Below are 23,661 nucleotides of genomic sequence, written 5' to 3'. Positions count from 1 at the left end.
ATGTGCTCAGATTTGCCTTTATTTTTATGTATTTATTTATTTAGAGACAGGGTCTTATTCTGTCCCCCAGACTGGAGTGTGGTGGTGTGATCACGGCTCACTGCAGCCTTGACCTCCCAGGTTCAAGCGATCCTCCCACCTCAGCCTCCTGAGTAGCTGGGACTATAGGCATGCGCCACCACACCTGGCTAATTTTTGTATTTTTTGTAGAGATGGAGTTGCCCAGGCTGGAGAGTTGCCCTTTTAATAGTCTCCCTCTGGCTGTGTGAAGATGGGACTGGGAGGGAGAGGAAGTGGGGAAGTAGAGGCAGGGAGACCAGTGAGGAGGCTGTTCTGCCAGTCCAGGTGGTAAAGAGAAGTGAACTGGGCCAGGCATGGTGATGTGCGTGCCTGTAGTCCCAGTGTGTTGAGAGGCCAAGGCGGGAGGATCGCTTGAGGCCAGGAGGTCGAGGGTGCAGTGAGCTGTGATCGCACCACTGCACTCCAGCCTGGGCGACAGGTTACAGATACAGTATGGGGTAAAAAAGGGCAGGGTAATCTCTGTCCCACTCCCCAGGATCCCACCGCTGCCCTCCCCCAACATGCAGAACGCCCTTGCTGCCGTTCCCACACCCTTAGCTCCCTGCTCCTGGTATTTGAGGCAGCTTGGAGCCCTTCCCCCCAACACCCAGGCTCTGGCCACTTGGAGTTTGCACAGAGTCGAGACCAGAACTGGGGTGTTTCCCTTGGAGGTTTCTCCTTCTTTGCACTGAGGGAGAGTCGGGGATGCCCTGCTGAGGTTGGGGTGGGGGATGGAAGGGATGGGAATGGCCCTGGGATCCACCTACCTCGAGTCCCGTGGCTGGAGCCGCCCAGGCGGCCACGGACCTGGCGGTGAAACAGACCCAGACACAGGGCGCTTGTCCGGCCGTGCTCCGCCCTCTGGGTGTGACACTGGGCAGGGGGACAAAGGGGCCTCTGTCAGTGTGGGGCACTGCGCCCACCCGGGCTGGGCCAGGCGCCTGAGGAGGGAGGGAGGTGACCTGGGGGTGCTGGAAAGAGAAGGTTGAAGGGAGACAGACCTCAGGTTTGAGTGCCATCTGGGCAAGTCTCTTCCTCTCTGGATCCTCAGTCTCCTCACCTGTAAAGTGGAAATCTCAGTCCCAACCTCCCAGACCCGACATCAGCAGGACCGACCTTGTTGATTGACTACACTTGTGTTATTTAGCAAACATATGTAATGATTACCACGTGCCTGGTTGCTAAACACTTTGTAAATATTGACTCAGGTAATCCTCATAACGACCCTCTAAGAGTGTCGATTAAAAAAAATTAACCATTTAAAGAACTAAAGTTAGTTTTATTCAGAAGTCTTACAGAGGACTATAGAGCAAGGCCTACAGCCCTAAAACAGTTTTGTCAGACTGTTTTAAATCAATGTTTTAGCTTATAGTTTATACATAGGTAGTGGGGGTTCAGTATGTGCAAAATGACATCAAAATTTCGCTGTAAGAGTATATTGGTTATAGATTACGGAGGTATAATCACTAACTCTGTCAGATATTATTTTATGTGCAACAAAAGGCAAGGACTATGGTTATTTTATTTTTATGGAGACAGGGGTCTTGCTATGTTCCCCTGGCCGGTCTTAAGCTCCTGGCCTCAAGTGAACGTCCTGCCTCGGATTCCCAAAGTGCTGGGATTTACAGGCGTGAGCCACTGTGCCTGGCTAGGACTGGGGCCATTGATCTTCTAAGGAATATAGTGATTCAGGCAAGACGTGGGGCGGTGGCAGGTGCTGTGTTTTATCTTGTTTTGTCTTTAAAACTCTTTTCAGAGAGCTGCATATAAGCACAGAGTCAGGGACTTTGTGAAATTATTCTGGTAAGCAGAAATGAGCAAATGGCCTCTGATGTTTGTTACTTTGTGTCACAAGTTTTTTCTTTTGGTCATAAATCAGCTGCCTGGTTGTATTTAAAAGACAAGTGCTGATTGTGTCAGGTAACTAGGAAGCCTCTTTTCTCAGGAAGATTGATTGTTTTCAGTTGTAGTTTTAAGCAATGAGCACTAGTCCCAGCGTGCGTATATGCCTACTTATTGGAAAACACACTTTGAATTGCATTTATTTTTTAATTAGCATGATCTAGGTTTTCATCAACATTGTCTTTTTTTGTACTTAACACTTTAATAGGGCTATTACAAGGATATTATAGATCATACATAGCAGTATATGCTTAATAGTATTAAGGCTGGGCACGGTGCCTCATGCCTGTAATCCCAGCAGTTTGGGAGGCTGAGGTGGGCGGATCACCTGAGGTCGGGAGTTCAAGACCAGCCTGACCAGTGTGGAGAAATCCTCGTCTCTACTAAAAGTAGAGAGTAGCTGGAATGACAGGCTCACACCACCATGCCCAGCTAATTTTTGTATTTTTAGTAGAGACAGGGTTTCTCCATGTTGGCCAGGCTGGTCTCGAACTCCCTACCTCAGGTGATCCGCCTGCCTCGGCCTTCCAAAGTGCTAGGATTACAGGCGTGAGCCACTGCGCCTGGCCTTAGAGTTGTTTTTTTTTTAATTAATTTATTTATTTATTTAAGACAAAGTCTCACTCTGTTGCCCAGGCTGGAGCGATCTCAGCTCACTACAACTTCTGCCTGCCTGGTTCAAGCGATTCTCGTGCCTCGGCCTCCCAAGTAGCTAGGCTTACAGGGGTGCACCATCACACCCAGCTAATTTTTGTATTTTTAGTAGAGACGGGGTTTCACCATGTTGCACAGGCTGGTCTCGAACCCCTGACCTCAGATGATCTGCCCACCTTGGCCTCCCAAAGTGCTGGGATTACAGGCGTGAGCCACTGCACCCAGCCGGTTTTTTAAATTTAAATTTAAATGTATTGTTATTATTATTTTTCGAGATAAGATCTTGCTCTGCTGCCCAGGCTGGAGTTCAATGGCACAATCATGGCTCACTGCAGCCTCAACCTCCCTGGCTCAAACAATCCTCCCACCTCAACTTCCCAAGTGACCGGGACCACATGCGTGTGCCACCATGCCTGGCTAATTTTTTAAAAATGTTTTGCAGAGGCCGGGTGTGGTGGCTCACGCCTGTAATCCCAGTACTTTGGGAGGCTGAGGCGGGTGGATCATGAGGTCAGGAGTTCAAGACCAGCCTGGCCAAGATGGTGAAACCCCATCTCTACTAAAAACACAAAAAATTAGCCAGGCGCAGTGGCAGACGCCTGTAATCCCAGCTACTCGAGAGGCTGAGGCAGGAGAATCGCTTGAACTCAGAGGGCGGAGGTTGCAGTGAGCCGAGATCGCGCCACTGCACACCAGCCTGGGCAACAAAGTGAGACTCTGTCTCAAAAAAAAAAAAAAGTTTTGCAGAGGCCCAGCACGGTGGCTCATGCCTGTAATCCTAGCACTTTGGGAGGCTGAGGTGGGCAGATTGCCTGAACTCAGGCATTTGAGACCAACCTGGGCAACATAGCGAAACCCTGTCTCTACTAAAAATACAAAAAAAAAAAAAAGAAAAAAATTAGCTGGACGTGGTGGTGCACACTTGTAGTCCCAGCTACTCAGGAGGCTGAGCCACAAGAATCGCTTGAACCTGGGAGGTGGAGGTTGCAGTGAGCCGACATTGTGCCACTGCACTCCAGCCTGGGTGACAGAGGGAGACTCTGTCTCAAATTTAAAAAAAATGTTTTGCAGACAGGGTCTCCCTATGTTGCCCAGGCTGATCTTGAACTCCTGGACTCAAGCAATCCTTCTGCCTTGGCTTCACAAAGTGCCGGGATTACAGATGCACGCCACCATGCCCGGCTAATTTTTGTATTTTTAGTAGAGATGAAGTTTCACCATGTTGGTCAGGCTGGTCTTGAACACCTGGCCTCAGGTGATCCGCCTGTCTCGGCTTCCTAAAATGCTGGGATTACAGGTGTGAGCTACCGCACCCGGCCCAGATCTTTATAAATTTTAAATAGTGTTTAAAGTTATATAAATAACATATCTATATAAAATATAGAAAAGATTTAACGTAATTAAAATTATGACTGGCCAGCCATGGTGGCTCACACCTGTAACCCCAGCACTCTGGGAGGCCGAGGTGGGAGGTTGGCTTGAGCTCAGGTGTTCAAGATCAGCCTGGGAAACATAGCAAGACTCCATCTCTAAAAAAAAATTTTTTTTTAAATTAGCTGCGCATGGTGGTGTATGCCTGTAGTCAAAGCTACTTGGGAGGTTGAGGCAGGAGGATTGTTTCAGCCCAGGAGGTGGAGGCTGCAGTGAGCTGTGATCATACCACTGTACTCTAGCCTGGGCAACAGAGTGAGACCCTGTCTCCAAGAAAAAATAAAATAAAATTATGATTGATAATATATTAGATTTTTATGAACAAATATAATTGTGAAACATTGATATTAATAACACTCATAAATATAACTGAAATATCTATTATTATTTATTATTTGACAATGTCTTTTATATGTCTATTTAGTTTAAAAAGGCTTAATTTAGGATTTTGATCTTGGAGAAACCTGACAAAGATGTCAAAATGTTTAAAACACTTCATCAAAACAGAATCATAGGTCATTCTAAAATAATAGTTTTTTGTTTGGTTTTGGTTTTGTGTGTTTTTTTTTTTTTTTTTTGAGACAAGCTCTGTCGCCCAGGCTAGAGTGTAGTGGTGTGATAATAGCTCACCGCAGCCTGGAACTTCTGGGCTCAAGCAACCTGCCCTCATAAGTTGGACTACATTCATGTGCCACCATGCCTAGCTTTTTTTTTTTTTTTTTCAGATATGAGGTCTTTTTTTTTTTTTTTGAGTTGGAGTCTTGCTCTGTAGCCCAGGCTGGAGTACAGTGGCGCAATCTCGGCTCACTGCAAGCTCCGCCTCCCGGGTTCAGGCCATTCTCCTGCCTCAGCCTCCTGAGTAGCTGGGACTACAGGCGCCCACCATCACGCCCAGCTCATTTTTTTGTACATTTAGTAGAAACGCGGTTTCACTGTGTTAGCCAGGATGGTCTCCATCTCCTGACCTCATGATCCGCCCACCTCGGCCTCCCAAAGTGCTAGGATTACAGGCGTGAGCCACCGCGCCTGGTCCAGATATGAGGTCTTGATATGTTCAGCCCAGACTAGTCTGGGACTCCTGGCCCCAAGCAAACCTCCCATCTCAGCCTCCTAAAACGGTGGGATTATAGGTGTGAGCCACTGCATTCAGCCAAATAATATTTATTTAACCAGAGTGATAAATGGCTTTAAAAGTGGCTGGGTATGGTGGCTCATGCCTGTCATCTCAGCACTTTGGGAGGCCAAGGCAGGTTGTTCACCTGAGGTCAGGAGTTCAAGAACAGCCTGGTCAACATGGCAAAATGCCATCTCTACTAAAAATATAAAAATTAGCCTGGCGTATTGGTGGACGCCTGTAATCCCAGCTACTTGGGAAGCTGAGGCAGGAGAATTGCTTGAACCTGGGAGGCAGAGGTTGCAGTGATCTGAGATCGCACCATTGCACTCCAGCCTGGGCGACAGAGTGAGACTCTGTCTCAAAAAAAAAAAAAAAGACTTATATAGAAAGTTACATGGATGTAAAAACTTTAATTCTTTTAAAGTTTAGTTTTTTTAAGTAATCAAAAACTTAATAAAGACAACACAGGATTTTCTTGGTAAAATGTAAAATCTTTGTTTTTTGGGCCAGTTACCAGAAAACAAAGACCTCTTGTAGTGTGATTGGTTTTTAAAACATTTTGTTATGGCCAGGTGCGGTGGCTCATGCCTGTAATCCCAACACTTTGGGAGGCCAAGGTGGGTGGATCATGAGGTCAGGAGATTGAGACCATCCTGGCTAACATGATGAAACCCCGTCTCTACCAAAACTACAAAAAATTAGCGGGGCGTGTTGGTGGGTGCCTGTAGTCCCAGCTACTCGGGAGGCTGAGGCAGGAGAATGGCATGAACCCGGGGGGCAGAGCTTGCAGTGAGCCGAGATTGCGCCACTGCACTCCAGCTGGGGTGACAGCGAGAGACTCCATCTCAAAAAAACAAACAAACAATAAAACATTGTGTTATGAGTCAGGAGCTTTGTGAAATTATGCTGGCAAGCAAAAATGAACAGACATGGCTTCTTACATTTGTCACTTTGTCTCTCAAGAGGTACCGTTTTTTGTTGTTTTGTTTTTTTTGAGGAGTTTCATTCTATTGCCCATGCTGGAGTGCAATGATGCAATTTGGCTCACTGCAACCTCCACCTCCCAGATTCAAGTGATTCTCCTGCCTCAGCCTCCCAAATACCTGGGATTACAGGCGTGCACCACCATCCCGGCTAAATTTTGTATTTTTAGTAGAGACGGGGCTTCACCATGTTGAACAGGCTAGTCTCGAACTCTTGACCTCAGGTGATCCACCAGCTTTGGCCTCCCAAAGTGCTGGGATTACAGGTGTAAGCCACTGCGCCTGGCCTCACCTGGCTAATTTTTGTATTTTTTTGTAGAGACAGGGTCTCATTATGTTGCCCAGGCTGGTCTCAAACTCCTAGGCTCAACCAATCCTCCTACCTCAGCCTCCCGAAGTGCTGGGATTACAGGCATGAACAGCCACACTGGCTGATACCTGGTTCTTTAGCGGGGATGGAGAGGGCGTCCTGGAGCACCTTTGCCTGGGGGAACATAATTGTACACTGTCTGCCGTCCCAGGGCTGGCCCTTAGGGCAAGGCCAAGAGTGCAGTGGGTGGGAGAGAAGCCAAATGCCACAAGAGGAATCCTGGGACCAGAGACTCAGGTCAGGGGGTGGAGCAGGGATCTAGAGGAGCCAGTCACCACACTGCCACCTTTGGCCCAGTTGTGGGAGCAGGGGAGGCTAGAAGAGATTTGGTATTCCTTCAACAGAAGGTTGGTATTCCAACAGAATCTCTGGGAAGAGGTCCGGCATGGTGGCTCACGCCTGTAATCCCAGCACTTTGGAAGGCTGAGGCGAGCGGATCACTGAGGTCACGAGTCATACCCTGTGAGGTGCTGGGCTTGGTGCCATGTGCCATGGATGAGTTGGCCCTACCTCTAGGAGCCCAGGATTCAGCCAGACATGAAGCACGCCATGGAACAGGATGGCATAGGGGCTTCAGCCAAGGGGCTGAGGTGGTGGGAAGCTTTAGGCTTCATGGTAAGCCTAGGAGCAGGAGCAGGACTTGCCTGGAGGAAGGCGGGGGACTTGCTAGACTGGGGGCAAGGCAGTGGGACAGTGCTCATGGGAACAGCAGGTGGTCCCATGCAGTGTGGCCGGGCTCAGCGTGAGGAAGGCTCTGCGAGCCAGTCTCTGGAGCTCGCCCTTGCTCTCCTAGAAACTCTTCAGAATCTGGGCGCCTGTTGATGCTGGGCCTCACCCCAGGCTCCTGAATCTGAACCCCTTGGGGTGGAGCCCAGCCCAGGATGCTGGACAAGCTCCCCAGGTGGTGCTCCTGTAGCCAGGTACTTGGGAAGCCTGCTGGGCATGAGGCTTTCACCGTTGGCTGCATGCCAATCACCTGGGCAGAATTTTACCGTCTCAGGCTGCACCCAGACTAAGCCCATCAGAATCTCTGGGAAGAGGTTGGGCATGGTGGCTCACGCCTGTAATCTCAGCACTTTGGAAGGCTGAGGCGAGCAGGTCGCTGAGGTCAGGAGTTCTAGACCAGCCTGGTCAACGTGGTGAAACCCCGACTCTACTAAAAAATATAAAAATTAACTGGGCATGGTGGCAGGCACCTGTAATCCCAGCTGAGGCAGGAGAATGACTTGAACCCAGGAGGTGAAGGTTTCAGTGAGGAGAGATTGCACCACTGGATTCCAGCCTGGGTGACAGAGTCAGACTCTGTCTCAAAAAAATAAAATCCCTGGGGAGGAGCTTGGACATCAGAATCTTCCAAGGCTGCTCAGGTGATTCCCGTGAGTGGTTGTGGCCAAAAACCCTCAGGCAGGCCTGTCCCTCAGGTCAGCCAGGTCTGACAGAGCTCCTCCAGAGGGACCCCTCCTGAGTGCTAGTCTTCTGCAAGCCCTCGTCCATCCTGATTCACGTGTTTATCTGCTTATTGTCTGCGCCCATCCTTCTTCCCCTAACCCAGATTTGCAAGTTCCATGAGGGCCCTTTGGAATTCCGTTCACTGCTAGATCCCAGGGTATAGAGTGGATGGACTGGCATATAGTAGGTGTTCAATAAATGTTTATTGAGTGAATTTATCGACCCCCTACTCTGTGCCAGGCACAAAGGGAGACACTATCCCTATATCACCTCTTGGTTCTCCCAACAACCCCATGAGGTATATACTACTGAGTCCATTTTATAGATCAGAGAGGTAAGGACTTCGCCCAAGGTCTGATGGCTCCTGGAGCTCAGGCTCTGTCCTCCACCCTGTCCTGCCTTCCAGCCAAGGCTTCTGAGTGGCCCTGCTGTGGGAAGCTGCTTGGAAGCTGCACCAGCCGGCCTGGGGGGCACAGGACATGTTGACACAGCCTGTCCTCAGGGCGTTTCTTGGAACCTCTCAGCTGGTTTTGAAAGGCCTCCTTCTTCATGGCCTGCAACGGCTGTGTGCCTCCACCCACTGGACTGATTTGAGAGGAGGACTTTGATGTGGTCAGCAGCTGCTCCCTGGCTAGCAAGGTGGACCACGGATACCCCACCGTCTCCCTCAGCCAATGGACTTAGAGGCTCTCCCTTCCCCACCCCAGGTGACCCTGGAATCTTGGAGTCATCCTCAATCTGCCTCCATCCTTGTGAGGTTAGGATGGGTTAGGATTAGTTTCTCATATTGAGGAGGAGGAGAGGACCCCAAGGCCTGAATCAGTGGGCTGGGATGGGAGGATCCTGCTGGACAAACTAAATAAAAGCTTCAGGAAATGAAGGGAGGGTCAGGGAGACTTACAGATCTTAATTTCCGCAGGGTTGAACCTGGCTGGTAGTCAGGGCCTTTCCTTCCCAACACCTTCTGAATGCAGCTCTTTAAGTAAGAGGAAAGGTGGCCAAGGTCCCCGGGAGGACCCCTGGATCCTCAGGCTTTCCCTTCCCTTCCACAGGGCAGTATAAGGCTGTCCTCTCAGGAAGGTGACTGCCTTCTAGAATGCTGCGATTGCAGCTAATATTCTGGAGAGAGGGCCACCCCGCTGTTGGACACCCCAATTTCCAGCCTCCTTTCTTCCAGCTCTGGCCTCTCCTACACACCCCAGGTAGCTCTGCCAAGCTGCATGAGGAGGTTGAAATAATTTCCGTTGTGTTGGCAACAAATAAAAGCTGAATAGAGCTCTGGGTTGGGAAAAATTGACGGCTGCCTGGCAGCCTTGGGAGGCAAGATGATGGGCAGGAGGGGAGCCTGGACATGGGGATGGGCACCCTGGGTTGGGAGAGTGGATCATTGATGAGATCTTTGGCATTCTACCCAAGCCTGTTTGTCTTCTTTCTTTTTTTTTTGCTCCATTAGTTTCCAATGCACAGCTGTGAGGAAGTTCTTCCTATGGTCTTATCACCATCCCTTCTGCTGTAACTAATGACATCATCCCTCACATCGCAGTGGGCTTTTACAGTTTCTAGGGCATTTTCCTTCTTTCTTTTTTTGGGGGGTGATGGGGGAAGACAGTCTTGCTCTTTCACCCAGGCTGGAGTGCAGTATCACAATAATAGCTCACTGTGGTCTTCAACTCCTGGGCCCAAATGATCCTCCTGCCCCAGCCTCCTGAGTAGCTGGGACTACAGACACACACCACCATGGTCAACTAATTTTTTTTTTTTTTTTGTAAAGATAGAGTCTCAAACTCCTGGCCTCAAGTGATCCTCCTGCCTCAGCTTCCCAAAGTGCTGGGATTACAGGCGTGAGCCACTGTGCCTGGTCAGTATTTTTTTTTTTTTTTTTTTTTGAGACAGAGTCTCACTGTCACCCAGGCTGGAGTGCAGTGGTATGATCATGGCTCACTGCAGCCTCAATCTCCCATCTCAGTCTCCCCAGTAGTTGGGATTACAGGTGTGCACCACCGTGCCCAGCTAATTTTTGTTCATATATGTATATTTTTTGTTTTGCGTTTTTTTGTGTTTTTTTTTTTTTTTTTGGCGAGACAGGGTTTTGTCATGTTTCTCAGGCTGGTCTCAAACTCCTGGGCTCAAGCAATCTACCCACCTGGTCCTTCCATCCTTCCAAGGTGCCAAGATTACAGGCATGAGCCACTGTGCCTGGCTAGTATATTCTATGTTATCTTATTTAATCTTCTCAGACATCAGCCTTGAGTCAGAGGAGTTATTATTAGGCATTGTTACCATTATCTCCATTTTACAGACAAGGAAACTAAGATGTGAAGAGAAAGGACAAGTTCCCAGTCACATGGTTAGTGGCGAAGTTGTAATGTAAACACGTTTGCCTGACTTCAAGTTACTCCAGTTCCCCGCAGTCCCTCCAAATTACACCCGCAGACACACTTGCTCACCTCTCTCCCCCACCTCCTCCCCCCTTCCATCTTACCACAACCCTGAGGCCACCCCCAGGGAGATCAACCTGTCCATGCCGCTGCCTCTGCCCCAGCGCAGTGGAGACTCCATGTGGCCTGTATCTGGAGCTCATCTGGTCATGGTCCAGGAGAAGGTGACAGTGGGAAAGTCGGGGGAGTCAAGGATGTCAGCTGCTGCTGCTGCTTTTTGAGCAAAGACTTTGAAAGTTTAATGTGATAATCTCATCCTGATTACTGCAAACTGAGGACCTTGGGCTTGTCCAAGAATCCATTACCAACCTCACATGAGGAGCAGGGAGGTTGCGCTGGGTTCCCTGCCTCCCCACTCCGCCAGTCCCCATGCATACTGGGAAGGATCTGAGTCTTGGTTGAATTTTTTTTCTTTTTCTTAATGGAAAGAAGGTGTTTCTGGATCATGGTAGAGATTCTAGGCTTCCTACCTCAGGATCTGGACCAGGAGACCCCAGCCCTTTCCTTTTACATCTGGGAATTTAATATCCTAAAAAGTGCGGCTGGTTAGTAGGTTGTGAGGCCAGTCAGAAGGCGTAGAAAACCAGCCCAGCCAGGGATCCCTGGCCCTTGCATTCCCCCACCCCAATACACCGCCAGGGAAACTGAGGCCTGTTACTGTTGTCTCCACCTCATCTCTCCCAGAAGCAAACCAATTAGCACCGTGTCTGGTTCTGTGTTCCCAGCGCCTGTCTCATTATTTGGGGATTTATGTCCCGGTCACTGTGAAGGACAACTGTCCCGGTTTCCACTGGGGGAGCCTGGCTGGCGCTGGAGCCCAGTGGTGGCAGGAGGTGGTGCCGTCCTCCTTGGGACAGGATGGGGATTTGATTTCAGGAGGATTTGCAACCAGTGGGGAGCCGCCCTGGGCACATGGTGGCTCTGGGCTATTTTAGGAGGCAAAACGTGGGGGGAGGGGTCACAGTGGACTTGTTCAAGCCACTAGAGAGTCTGCCCTTTCAGTGGGAGCAGAAAGAACCCATGATGGGTGGGGTGGGACAGGCCTACCCATTGTTGGGGCCTCTCCCACCCTCCTAGAGCCCAGGAGTCCAGAATGACGCCACCCATCCTAGCCCCAGTCTGGGCTGTGGGCCGAGCAGGGAAGCTGCTGGCTGGGCCGGGGTCTCTGCTCCTTGCCTGAGTCCCTTTGCTACAGGCTTTGCTTCAGCTGGGGCCCTTAGTGTTATTATTATGAACAATTCTTTTAACCACCTCTTATCTTTGTAGTAGAAATGTTACTTATCAAACATTTGGGAAAGGCCCCAGGAGCAAGAAAAAGGGCACAGCCTTAAATCCAGGCCCATCAGCTGCTGTTCTGTATGGGCCTCTTCCAAGCTGTGTAATGTTGAGGGTTGCGCAAGTTCCTTCACCTTTCTGAACCTCAATGTCCCTCTCTCTAAAGCCGGGACCAGCAACACCTAATTAATGATGCCCCTACTATTAGTTGGGCACATATTATATGGGGTACTTTGCAGGCATGATGTCACACCATCCTCTACACTGTTACCTGTTAATTGCCCTGTTTTAGAGATAAGGAAACTGAAGTTCAGATAGGGGAAGTAACTTGCCTAAACTCACACAGTCAGAGCAAGGTGCCTGATCCATTTCTCTTTGCACCCACAGTGAGAGTTAGTTCATTCCTCAAATCCAGCAATACGTCTTTGTTACTTTCTGTGTGCCAGGCACTGTTCTAGGGCTGACGAGTCATCCATAGACAAAACAGGAAGAGGAGACAGTGGATGAGACTGGCCAGTAGTGAAAGCTGGAATGGTCAAACTGGAGACTCAGAGGCTTTATTTAGACTAAGCGTCATTTTCTGGAGTGGGGCGGGCAATATTTAAGGGGCCTGAATCCCTCACTGGGCAAGTGGAAGGTGGACCAGGGAGGGCTAGCACCACCTCGCACCCCAGGTCTCCATTACCGGGAAGAGCTTTTCCATTTGCTCTTCCTCTTCACCCCACCTTTGTAGGAAAAAAGTTACTGGGCATATTGGGATAAGGCCTTTAGATGCACCATGGTATAAAAGAAAGAGACAGCCTAGACTTTGGAGTCATCCAATGGGGTTCAAATCCCCACTCTGCCCCTTTCTAGCTGTGTGACCTTGGGCAGGTAAGTTAACTTCTCAGAGCCTCCCCCTCTTTGTTTTTTTTTGTTTGTTTGTTTGAGACAGAGTCTCGCTTTGTCGCCCAGGCTGGAGTGCAGTGGCAGGATCTCCGCTCACTGCCAGCTCTGCCCCCTGGGTTCACACCATTCTCCTGCCTCAGCCTCCCGAGTAGCTGGGACTACAGGCGCCCGCCACCACGCCCAGCCAATTTTTTTGTATTTTTAGTAGAGACGGGGTTTCACTGTGTTAGCCAGGATGGTCTGGATCTCCTGACCTCGTGATCCGCCTGCCTTGGCCTCCCAAAGTGCTGGGATTACAGGTGTGAGCCACTGCGTCCGGCCAGAGCCTCCCCCTCTTTATCTTCAAAATCAGGAGAGTAGTAGCAACCTTTCAGGATTAGTAGGGGACGAAATGAGTGGGAAAGGGCATGGGAAGGATCTGGCACAGAGAAGGCCCACAATAGACGGCAGTGTTTTGCCTGCGTGCAGAGTTGGAGTTTAGCAGTGTGTTATTCCTAGGTATCTAGGTGAAGCCACGTCTTTGTGGGTGGCACTAAGCTGGCAACTGTGGTCCTGCTGAATGATTTCAACAGGCTGAGCAGAATGGGAGAGCCAGCAAGCCCAAACATACAGTCTGGGCCTCCCAGTGCAGGAAACTACCACTCACTCGGGGGCTGGGATAGGGAGACTGAACTCACCAGTGCATCACATGAAAATAGACCTGGGGGTTTCAAGGACGCTCAGCTCTACGTAGAGCTAGTTCAAGCCTGAAGAAAAGCTGAGGGATGGGCAGCATTCACAGAGGAGGGTAGAGATGGGGGGACATTGCGCTGTCCCGTTTTCTGTTCTATGGAGGATACCAAAACCCTAAAAGAGTTTAGAGGAATGTGCCGGGCGCGGTGGCTCACGCCTGTAATCCCAGCACTTTGAGAGGCCGAGGCAGGTGGATCATGAGGTCAGGAGATTGAGACCATCCTGGCTAACACGGTGAAACCGTGTCTCTACTAAAAATACAAAAAATTAGCCGGGCGTGGTGGTGGGTGCCTGTAGTCCCAGCTACTCGGGAGGCTGAGGCAGGAGAATGGTGTGAACGCGGCGGGCAGAGCTTGCAGTGAGCTGAGATCGTGCTACTGCACTCCAGCCCGGGCGACAGTGCAAGACTCCATCAAAAAAAAAAAAAAGGAGTTTAAAGGAATGTAACTGGGATAATCCAACACCCAGAAACCATTTATTCAACACATTTTAAATTAAGTGGTTTAGATCAGGTCAGTTGGTCACCATGCAAGGTACCAGGCAAAGGAAATGAATGAAGGCCCAGAACTACCCTGGGGGAGGAGCCCTCAGTATAGTCGGGTAACCAAAGCAGGGTTTGGGAGAGACAGTTTAATTAATACAGTGTGATAAGGCCAGTATTAGGGTCTCATACAAGGTGCCCCGGGAGCACATACAAGGGGGAGGCACATCTTCAAAGGCTTCCTGGAGGAGGTGACCATGTCAGGGGAAGAATAGCTGAGGCAAATGGGTCTCTTTAGCTGGGAGAAGAGTCCCTTTAGGAAGAAGCTGCCTGCTGTGTTTCTCTGGCTGTGGAAAGTGGAGTGCACGTTTTCTGTGTTACCAGGCAGCAGATCTAGGACGAGTACGCAAGCAAGGTTCCAACCCTGCATTTTAATTAACATTAGCATAGTGGAATGGGCCATCTTGTTAGGTAGTGATCTCCCCATCATTGGCATGTTCAGGCAGAGGCCAGAGGATACTTTGTCAAAGCTGCTACAAAAGGGACAGGATGGCCTCTAAGATCCCTTCCAAGTCTGAACAACTGCAATTCTCCATGGACAGCCACAGGATGTGGACTGTGATGGAGAGCAGTGTGACCGGATTAAGTTAAGAGGATGCGTGTGCTGTGGGATAGTGAGGTACATATAGTGTACCATGACCGTCCTCCTCACCCTGGATTTATTTTTTTAAAACATCTTTGGCCAGGCGCGGTGGCTCACGCCTGTAATCCCAGCACTTTGGGAGGCTGAGGCGGGTGGAACATGAGGTCAGGTGTCGAGACCATCCTGCCCAACATGGTGAAATCTTGTCTCTAATAAAAATACAAAAATTAGCCAGACATGATGGCAGGTGCCTGTAGTCCCAACTACTCGGGAGGCTGAGGCAGGAGAATCACTTGAACCTGGGAGATGGAGGTTGCAGTGAGCCGAGGTTGTGCCATTGCACTCCAGCCTGGGAGACAGAGTGAGACTCCATCTCAAAAAAAAAAAAAAAATCTTTAGTAACTGCTTTATTGAAATATAATTGCATACCATACAATTCCCCCATTTAAAATGTACAATTTAATGTGGATTTATCTTAAAAGTGGAAATGCATTTATTATTCATTCAACAACTATTTATTGAGCATCTATTAAGTATGCAGTAAGCTTTGCACTGGTGTTGTGGATAGCTGGGAAATAAGGGCCCTGCCCTCATGGCGGAGACAGGTCAGTGTCCAAACAAAAGAATTACAACCTGAGAGATACCCTAAGAGGGTGGTAAACTGAGTCTGAGACAAAGAGTGATGAAGCTGGGGAAAGGGGGTCCTGGGGAGGTAACATTTGAGCTGGGGCCTGAGTGTGACGAGGAGGTATCTCTGTGAATGTCGGGAGGATGTTCCAGACTGAGGGGAGAGCAGGGGCAAGGCCCAAGGCAGGGGTGAGTTGGTGGATGGGTGGACCAGGAAGTGTTAGGAGACTTGGTGGTACCGTGGGTGAGGTGTCCCTGAGGCTCCCCACCATGGGGCTTCCTCTCTGCGTGGCCTGGTCCCCAGTAGGCCTGCCCCAGTGCCAGGCAGGTGAATGGCACCGCCACTTCTTCTTTGGCTGCAAGAGCCCTCTGTGTCCACTTTCCTTGGCTCTTTCTTGCTCTCTTACCCCGTTATTGCTTCTCCAACAACAGAATGGTGACAGTGCTCTTAGGAGGTCGTGCCACCAGCCCCTGCCTCCTGCTCTCCCTGGTTGGCTCCGTGCCCCTGTGTGTGCCCACTGTGTGCTGGACCCTGTGCTTTGATCCCCTGGGAGGAATCAGAAAGGACTCTCAGCCACACACACACCGGTGAAGTCTCCCCAGCAGACTCTGGCTGTGCCCCCTGATCTCCAGAGATGGTGCCTAGGAGCAGCCTGGAGTCTCCCATTTGGTGTCCACTTCCTGTGTGACTTTGGACCAGTTACTTAAGGTCCACAATCTTTTTTTTTTTGAGATGAAGTTTCACTTTTCTTACCCAGGCTGGAGTAGTGCAATGGGGTGATTTTGGCTCATTGCAACCTCCTCTTCCCAGGTTCAAGCGATTCTCCCACCTCAGCCTCCTGAGTAGCTGGGATTACAGGCGTGCCACTACCCCCGCCTAATTTTTGTATTTTTAGTAGAGACAGGGTTTCACCATGTTGGCCATGCTGGTCTCGAACTCCTGACCTCAAGTGATCCGCCCGCCTCGACCTCCCAAAGTGCTGGGATTACAGGCGTGAGCCACCGCACCCACCTAAGTCCCCAGTCTTTCGTTTCCTGGTCTGTAAAATGGGGAACTGCACCGCTCTAGGCAGAGTGGTTCTGAGGTTTCAGTGTGATCCCCCTGGCACCCAGCAGGTGGTCCATGAATGTCAACTTCCTCCCACTCCCTGAGTTTCCTCCCAAAAGAGGGGCCTGCTTGCCAGATGTAGCAGCCAGGGGCGGAAGGGGGTGCTGACAGGGGGTGGGGGAAGGCAGCCAGTTTGGGGTCCCCTTCCCTGAGCTCTGGGACCCCTGGGGAGCCTTCAGGTACGCTGGGCCTGGTCAGCCGGGGTAGGCGGGATACTCACCCGTGCGCCCAGCTCTTCAGCCAGGAGAGCCTCCGAGTCTCCCCTCTCTTCCTCCCACCCGGGGAGCTCCACCGCTGAGCCCCTCTCCCGCCAAGGCTCTCCTGGGCCGGCCGGGATGGCGCGGCTCCTGGCACCTGCTCCCGTCGGGCCGCCCGGGGGCGGGCTCGGAGACGCGGCGGCTGTCCTGGGAGGCGAGGGGCCGGGAGCTGTGACTCAGGACCGCCCCGGGTGGCCGCGAGCGGCTGGACGCAGCCGGGTTTGTCCGGAGCGCTCTCCAGGTAGGCGCGGGCGCCAGACTCGGGCCCGCACTCCCCGCTGCCCATCCCGGACCCACGCGCCGCGGGGGCAGAGCCGGCGGGAGGGGGCCCGCCGCGTGCTCAGCGCTTAGGTGGCTCTGTAGGGCTGGGGGCAGCGGTGGAGACCCTTCTCGCTTGGTGACCGGGAAAGAACCGCCACTTAACCGGAAACTGAGGTCGCGAGGAGGACAGCAAGGGTGATGGCAAGAAGGACTTCCAGCTCCCATTAGGGGGAGAGAGGGAGTAGAGGGTGAGACGCCCCCTGTACTCCCACCCACCCTAAGGAAGGGACCATTCTCCAGGAGATAGGGGGCGCGACCAAATAACCCACCGTCTTTTCTTAAGAAGTTTAGAGAATCCAGAAGTTGATCCACCCCTATCAACACTGAGATGGAATAGAAGGGAAGGGGTGGGGGAGGGAAGAGCAACAATTATCTTTTGGGGGGTGCAAAGAGTACTCCTGCTCCCCCACCCTCCACCTCATTCACAGTCATTGGAGGACTTCCTGTCCCGCCCCTTCGTACCTCCAACGTGCAGAATGTCTCAGCTTCAGCAAGGGGCATGGGGGGGCCCCTGGCCAGAGCACTCTGCCCCCACCCACAACTCAGGAACAGTCCCAGGAGCTCCCAACCCTCCTCCTTCTGGCTTCCAGGACTTAGGCCCCTGCCCTGACTTGGACGTGGTGACTAGTGGAAGGCAGGGAGTGGGGTTTGAGGGAGCTCCCCTTCTGGGTCTTATGGGATTGGGCAGGGAGAGCAGGCAGGAGATAAACCCGGGCTGTACCAGGATCCTGAGCCCTGGTGCTCCTAGGAGGGGGCATGGGGCAGGCGGGTCTTCTCTGCCTCCTGAGTGTGATCAGGGCAACAGGTCAGATTTCCTGGGCTTTGCCTGGCAGCAGAGACAAGGATAGGGGGTATGGAGACAACCACCCCACCTTACAGGCAGCTGTTCTGTGTTGCCACTGTGGACCCTGCAAGGAGAGATGCAGGTTAGACAGCAAGAAGGACTTCCTTCCTGAGGGGAGGGGTCTTTAGGGGAGTCTCAGTGGCCAGCAGAGCCAGCCCCTGTCTTTGGGGGTGTCAGGAGGGACTGAGGCCCTCTGGAGGATGCAGACAACTGGGGATGAGGACAGAGCAGACCAGGGAGGGGAGGCGGTGGGGGACAGTGACCTCACCTCTGGACCGTCCTGCTCCTTCACCTCCTGTGCCCTCTCTCGCTCCCTTGGAGCTGGAGTGTTGGCTTTCAGCAGCTCACTCCTGAAATCCCCAGCACCCAGAAGGCCCCAGGGGAAGGTGACAGGCTTCCTCTGTCACCACTTCAGATGGGAAGACAGACATGGCCACCTTGGGTGTGTCCAGTGGAACCCCTCACCTGGCACCTGGACCAGCTGTTGCCTAGCCCCCGAGCCTCCTGTTCTGGCAAAGCGGGGGTGTATGTGCTGGGGGCTGGCGCAGGTGACTCGACTCCTCTGGATCCTCTGAGGGGATCTCAGGGTGTGGCCCTGGGTGACCCCAGCTCCCTGGGCCCATGGAATAGCTGGGATGGGTGCCACTCTATGGTGGCCACACCACTAAAGAAGGCTGTTTCCCCTTCCTCGCCCTGGGGAGGTGTCGGTGCTGGGAGAGGGCAGTGGCGAGGTGGCAGAGTGGAGAAGCCAAAATGCTCATTGACGGCCCCTCCGGGATACTTAGCGGGTACCCAGGCCCAGGAAGGCTTGCACTCTGCTAGGACAGGAACAGATGAGGCTTCTCTTCTTCCAGGTGCTTCTCTCTGCAGATGGGCTGGTAGGGAGGGCCAGGATCCCACACTCCTGCCTGTGACCCCGTGAATGACTGGGATAGGGGCTGCCAGGGTCCTCAACCCCTGCCCTTGCCTCATAGAATGGAGGAGACCTGGCCCTACCTACTTGCCCCTCTTTGTGACGCTGAGCCTCAGTTGCCTCATGCGTCAAGCCTCGCAGGATTGTTCTGAGGATTCATGGAGGCGATGTTTCTGTTGTGCTCCGGGGGTTACAGGCACTTGCCACCAGGCGCACCCACCCTGCTTTTCTCCCAGGCTAAGGCAGAATCATATACCTTGGTCTCCACTATCTTCCACCTTAGCAGTAGCTGCTCTGTGTGGCCACTGCAATTCAGCCTGCAAAGGACCTAGGAGCCCAATCCCCTCTCTTACTTATTTTATTTTTTATTTTTTTGAGATGGAGTCTTGCTCTGTCGCACAGGCTGGAGTGCAGTGGCACAATCTCGGCTCACTGCAACCTCCGCCTCCCGGGTTCAAGCGATTCTCCTGCCTCAGCCTCCTGAGTAGCTGGGATTACAAGCATCCGCCAGTAGCTAGGATCACAGGCACCTGCCACCACACCCAGCTAATTTTTGTAGTTTTAGTAGAGATGGGGTTTTGCTATGTTTGCCAGGCTGGTCTCAAACTCCTGGCCTCAGGTAATCCACCTGCCTCGGCCTCCCAAAGTGCTGGGATTACAGGCATGAGCCACCGCGTCCAGCCTATTATTATTTATTTATTTATTTATTTATTTATTTTGAGACGGAGTCTCGCTCTGTCGCCCAGGCTGGAGTACAGTGGTGCGATCTCGGCTCACTGCAAGCTCCACCTCCCAGGTTCACGCCATTCTCCTGCCTCAGCCTCCTGAGTAGTGGGACTACAGGCACCCACCACCATGCCCAGCTAATTTTTTGTATTTTTGGTAGAGACGGGGTTTCATCGTGTTAGCCAGGATGGTCTCGATCTCCTGACCTCATGATCCGCCCTCCTCGGCCTCCCAAAGTGCCGGGATTACAGGCGTGAGCCACCGTGCCCGGCTATTTTTTACTTATTTATTTTTTTGAGACGGAGTCTCACTGTCTCTGGGGCTGGAGTGCAGTGATGCAATCTCAGCTCACTGCAACCTCCGCCTCCCAGGTTCAAGCAATTCTCCTGCCTCAGCCTCCCGAGTAGTTGGGATTACAGGCACTCACTACCATGTTGGCTAATTTTTTTATCTTTAGTAGAGACGGGGTTTCACCATGTTGGCCAGGCTGGTCTCAAACTCCCAACCTCAGGTGATCCACCTGCCTTGGCCTCCCAAAATGCTGGGATTACAGGCATGAGCCACCGCGCCTGGCCCCCTCTCTTTAAAGACAGGAAACCAAAGCCCAGCGAGGCAGGGTCTGGCCCAAGTTTGGCCGGCCAGCCAGCCTGGCCCGGTCTGGGAAGTAGGCTGGGGAGGCGGGAGGGTGGCTGTTGGCTGACATGGAGGAAAATGCCAGAGGGTAACTGGGCTTGTTAAGGGTTTGAGGAGGGAACCCTTCATGCTCTGCCAAAGGCTGGGGACAGGCCTCGAACCTTCCTCTCCGGTTATCTCCTTAGGAGAAGCAGCCTTTTCTGGAGGACTCCTTTCCCAGGCTGCAGCAGAAACAACCATCTGCTGCCTGTTTTCTGGCCTCCACAGTCCCCTCCATTCAGCCCTCTCTGGATGGACAGGCAGGGAATCTCATCACCTCACGGTGGCCAAGGACCCCATGGAAACCCAGGGACCTCATGTGCATTTGTCACCCAGCCAGAAGTGGTGGAGATGGGACCCCAGAGCCCTGCCTGAGTGCTCCCCCCACCCCACCCCCCAGCTCCACATTGACAGACACACAGGCAGACAGGCAGACAGAACCTGGGCTACACAGCTCTCCAGCGCAGGTGGTGTGAGCCTGCCTCCAAGTGGGTAGCTCCCTCCCAGGGCCCAACCCCTGCCCTCTCTAAAGCAGCCTCAGCCCATCTCTCAGGGAAGACAGGGAACAGAGGGAGATTTAACCAGCTTCCTGTAGAAATCCCAGACAGACAGACAGACAGACAGACGGATGGGTACATACACGCTCTTTTTCTCTGCTTTCCCCTTGTCCTTCCTCCCCACCTCTTTGGCTCTGGCCCCACCTCTTTCTATCCAGGGTGTAGCCCCTCTCTGCCAGGCACTGGCCCTGAAGGGGCTGCACAACCCTGCCCCTCCGCGGAGCCCTTCTCTGAATCTGTGGCCCCCTCCCCACCCATCAGTTCAGGTCAGGGCTTGGCAGGCTTTAAGGAGAGATGGGATGGGGCAGTGGGTAAGGACTTGGGCTTTGAGTCAGACAAGCATAGGTCCAGGTCCAGCCACAGAACCTCCCAAAGCCTGTTCTCTAATTTGTGCAGTGGGATAACAGGTTAATAATGGTGCTCATCTCATGGAATTGTGAAGTTTAAGAGATATCCTGTCTGGGCATGGTGGCACATGCCGGTAATCCCAGCTACTTGGGAGGCTGGGGCAGGAGGTTCACTTGAGCCCTACGAGTTTGAGACCAGCCTGGAGCCTGGGAAACAGTCAAACCCCATCCCCCACAAAAAAGAAAAAAGACCCTTTTTGTCAAGCACCTGGCCCACAGTAAGCCCTCAATAAATGGGGTTTTTATTTCATGAAGAAGACGTGATGTAAGCAGCTGGGGGGTGAAAAGAAAGACAGGGAAGCCTCTATAATCAGCTTGTGCATCGTCTTTCCATTTGCTTTGAAGCAAGTCCACTGCCCTGCTCTGGGACTCAGTTTCCCCATCTGCTTAAGGCAGCATGTGGACTAGGTCCTGTCCAAGTGTAGGTCCTGCTAGGGTGGGTCATGCTGGCTCTGAGTAGGGGCCAGGGTTGGGGATGCCGAGCTGCCGATGCTCAGGGCAGGGTTAGACAGACCTGTGTGCTCCCGTCACTGCCCACCCCTCCACACTTTCTGACTGGGCTCCCCTAGCTTAGCTGGGGCAGTGTGGCTCCTAAGGGGACAGCTGGGAAGGCTGGGTCAGGCAGGGCAGGCTGCGGCAGGCCCAGCAGCCTGGCTGGGGGGAACACAATTAGCCCGGAATCCAGGCGGCCCCGTGAGCCCAGAGGCTATATATCACAGAGGTTTAATCAGCTGCGTGGCAGATATTTGCTCTCTTGGGCCATGTCCCCGGCCTGCCTGTCATAAACTGCACTGAGATTTCAAAATACCCCTGTCCCCATGCTGGCGGGGCAGGCAGCTCTCCTTGGCATGGCCAGGAAAATCTCATTCCTCTGAAGCCTCCACCCAGGGAATTGGACCTTTCCCCCCACCAACACTTGCACCTAAGAGCTTCTTCCTGCCTCCTCCTGCTGGGATGGTTGGGGAGGACATTGAGAGGCAGGGGAGTCGCTGTGATGACCTCCATCTAGAGGTAAGAAGGTGCAAAATATTGGTGGGGGGCTCCATGCAGCAATGGGGGCCTTCTCACAATGGCAGCGACCTCCAGTGTGCCCTCTGTGGGAAGAGCTATACCCTGGACCCACGGTGTGGCTCCAGGAGACAGCTGCGTTGCCCCTTGAGTGTGGGGACTGGGGTCTGTCATGCCCAGGGGGTACCGAGTCTTCACCTACCTTCCCACTGGATGTTTGCTGCGCCACCTGGGGGCTATCTGTGGAACTGCCGCCCAGACACAACATCCAAACCCTAGCAGAAAGTTTGGACCATCAAATCACCAAGCACTTATGACCACACCAGGGTCAGATCTATGGCGCGTTAATTTGCTAGGGCTCCCATAACAAAGTGCCACAGGCTGGGTGGCATTTAAACAATAGAAGTTTATTGTCTCAGTTCTGGATCCCAAAAGTCCAAGATCAATATGTGTCAGCAAGGCTGGGTGCAGTGGCTCATAACCGTGATCCCAGCACTTTGGGAGCCCAAGGCTGGAGGATCTATTGAGCCCAAGTGTTTGAGGTTACAGTGAGCTATGATCACACTGCTCCACTTCAGCCTGGGCAACAGAGCAAGACCCTGTCTCTCTCTCTCTCTCTTTTTTTTTTTTTCCTGAGATGGAGTCTTGCTCTGTTACCCAGGCTTGAGTACAGTGGCACGATCTCAACTTACTGCAACCTCCGCCTCCCAGGTTCAAGCAATTCTCTTGCCTCAGCCTCCTGAGTACCTGGGATTACAGGCGCCCACCACTGCGCCCAGCTAATTTTTTTGTATTTTTAGTGGAGACAGGGTTTCACCATGTTGGCCAGGCTGGTCTTGAACTCCTGACCTCGTGATCCACCCGCCTTGGCCTCCCAAAGTGCTGGGATTACAGGCGTGAGCCACTGTGCCCAGTCAATTTCACCTTTTTATAAGGACACCAGTCATGTATATTGGATTAGGGGCCCACCCTATACCAGTCTGGCCTTATCTTAATAGCATCTGCAACGACCCTATTTCCAAATAAGGTCGTATTCTGAAACTGCTGGGGATTAGGATGTCAATATATTGAATTTTGGGGGACACAATTCAACCGATATCACATAGTGAGTCTCAGATGTTCAGTGACAGTCTCATTTCATAGTCTGGGCACAACGACACCCACACCATGGCACAGCTACACTGTGACATGCACACAGAGTGAGTGACACAGATTCACCTCAACAAACGAGGGGGTAACAGAGACATTTGCAGTGACCCAGGTACATCATGACAGACACACAGGGTGACAGACTTCACTCACAAGCTGCAAGAGACAGACACACTATGTATTAATAACAGCTGATTGGCCGGGCACCAATGGCTCATGCTTGTAATCCCAGCACTTTGGGAGGCCGAGGTGGGCGGATCACGAAGTCAAGGGATCGAGACCATCATGGCCAACATTGTGAAACTCTGTCTCTACTAAAAATACAAAAATTAGCTGGGAGTGGTGGCACACGCCTGTAGTCCCACCTACTCAGGAGGCTGAGGCAGGAGAATCACTTGCACCCGGGAGGCAGAGGTTGCAGTGAGCTGAAATAGCACCACTGCATTCCAGCCTGGGCGACAGTGTGAGACCCTGTCTCAAACAAAACAAAACAAAACAAAACAAAACAAACAAACAAAAAAACAGCTGATTTTGTAGGGCACCGAGAAGCGTATTACATAGATTATAGATCAGCTCATCTAATCCCCACAATGTGTGTATGACTTAGGAACTGTTATTGATCACTCCCATTCTACAGACGTACAGATGA

The 23,661-nt window shown here is 52.0% G+C and overlaps 1 protein-coding gene across 11 annotated transcripts in view; it reads left to right on the top strand.

Moving 5' to 3' along the window:
- Positions 1–23,661, top strand: part of LOC129469976 (uncharacterized protein C17orf113) — a 73,229-nt gene that overhangs the window by 8,775 nt on the left and 40,793 nt on the right. For 2 of the 11 annotated variants that reach the window (XM_055257243.2, XM_055257241.2), the window contains exon 1: positions 16,618–16,656. The exons of 7 other annotated variants lie outside the window; for them this stretch is intronic. The gene's annotated coding sequence lies outside the window, so the exon portion shown is untranslated. Of the gene's footprint in view, positions 1–16,578; positions 16,657–23,661 lie in introns of those variants that run through there. 2 more of the 11 variants (XM_055257234.2, XM_063629025.1) reach the window with 2 other exon arrangements.

The sequence above is a fragment of the Symphalangus syndactylus genome, chromosome 20 (genome assembly GCF_028878055.3).
Source record: "Symphalangus syndactylus isolate Jambi chromosome 20, NHGRI_mSymSyn1-v2.1_pri, whole genome shotgun sequence".
Classification (NCBI taxonomy): domain Eukaryota; kingdom Metazoa; phylum Chordata; class Mammalia; order Primates; family Hylobatidae; genus Symphalangus; species Symphalangus syndactylus.
The sequence above is the reverse complement of the archived record's forward strand: the minus strand, read 5'-3'. Positions and strand labels throughout refer to the sequence as shown.